General features: G+C 33.8%; 1 long non-coding RNA gene across 1 annotated transcript; it reads left to right on the forward strand.

Moving 5' to 3' along the window:
* Positions 1-456: 456 nt before the first annotated feature.
* Positions 457-1418, forward strand: LOC127478311 (uncharacterized). The gene is made up of 3 exons (XR_007907171.1): positions 457-503; positions 917-981; positions 1355-1418. It is a non-coding gene; the product is annotated as an uncharacterized LOC127478311 (long non-coding RNA).
* Positions 1419-1730: the final 312 nt, after the last annotated feature.

A 1730-nucleotide genomic window follows, 5' to 3' on the forward strand; every position in this document is an offset into this window, starting at 1 on the left:
ATTTATTTCCAAACATTATATATATGTTTTTTTTTCTTAAGGCCTTAGATGTCTTTTTGTGACATTCATATGAAGTTTTGGTGATTTAAGAAAGGTTTAAAAGGTGGGTGGCCCAATTTTAATTTCCTTTTCTTCTTAAAATGTTTCAAAATTCATCTCCATCTTCCTGGGAGAGCCTGATAAAAAACAGAATAAATATTATTTTTTTATCAGTTGAGTGAGACAAAGAATCAAGAGCAAGCACCAGAGACTGTTTCTAGCTGGACATTCAAGGACATACCCATTCATTCATTTTTATTCTTTTTTCTTGAGTCCAATAAATTAATTCTTAATTCATGCTTATAAAATTAAAATTATTGCACAGCAGAGAAGGTTTCCACCCCCATTTGTGACATAACACATAGAATAGTGCCCTATTATAAATTGAGGAGGGCAGTAGCACATTCCTGGTGCCCTGTTGAAGCTTTGTCATTTAGCACAAAACATTTCAAGATTCTTTAGATGTAAGGAGGGTAAATAAACTAAATTCCTACAGGGAGAAATTGAACATAACTTTCCCAGTCCTGGAGGGCTGCTATAACTACACTGTTACTGTTATAAAGACAGTTTCTATCATTACTTTTTCAATCTCACTCTCTGGAGGGAAGCTAGATGAAAGACTTACAGAATGTAACTTGGATTCACTGTATGTACTGCTCTGAAACACAGCCCAGAGAGCCAGGGCTTTTATTTTGTTCTTATTTATTTTGTTCTGGGCTATGAGTCCACCACAGATTAAATCACTTTTATCAATTATGTCTCGGGGTGACATAGTGAGAATTAATTGCTATTTGTAAATTACATTGTGATCTTTGTTACTAATTCAACTGAATACGTGAGGTTCTTTTATTGATGCAACTTGTTTGACCATTTTCAGGTTTTACATGGAGTAAACTGGAAGCTAGCTCCCATGAGAGTTAATTCACCTTTCTGCTATTCAATGTACCCTGCCTTCAGAAAAATATCTAACCAGGCACCATTTTTTCGTATCATTTCTAGTCTTAAAATTTATTGAGAATTTATGCATAGAATTGCAGAAGTTTCCTTACAAGCTGGAGACAAACCTTACAATAAAGATTATCCTAGTGAAACCTTCCATTTTTCTTTGACTCTTCACTGTTTTTCCTTTTACACTCAAAGCTTTTTTAAAGAGCATATTTAAGATACGGTTGTAGAGATGTGCAATACTTTTTACCTTGCCCTAGTTGTATGTAAGTAAATTAATAGAATGAAAGGAATTAACTTCCCCTGACTGCTATATTCCATCAAAGGACTAATTTTTTCTATCTGTCTTCCTCTGCCCTTGTGTTCTAAGTTTTGCCCTTCTTCATGATGACTCACTATGGTAGAATGTTTTCCCAAGGGATGTTTTCTAGTAGGTAAGTGATTTTATTTTAGATCTCAGTTTGAAGGTCACCTTTTGTCTGTTTACTTTGTTTGCAGAGGTATATTCATCTTTGTGTTCAAAAAACCTTTCTATCATCCATCCCTTTATCTGCATTACCAAAACAAGCTGACTTGAAATATAGTCTTAATTGCACCTATTTTGGAACATCTAACTTGCAAATGTTTCCACCTGGGCTTTTATTATAGTTTGTTTATTTGTTTGTTTGTTTAAAGGAAATTTATAGAAAGAAAAGGCGTATCTAGATTAAATATAACATTTTTACCGTGAGGATAATGAGGCCCTG

Source organism: Manacus candei, unplaced genomic scaffold (genome assembly GCF_025592945.1).
Source record: "Manacus candei isolate 608988 ecotype Guabito, Panama unplaced genomic scaffold, ASM2559294v1 h1tg000059l, whole genome shotgun sequence".
Classification (NCBI taxonomy): Eukaryota; Metazoa; Chordata; class Aves; order Passeriformes; family Pipridae; genus Manacus; species Manacus candei.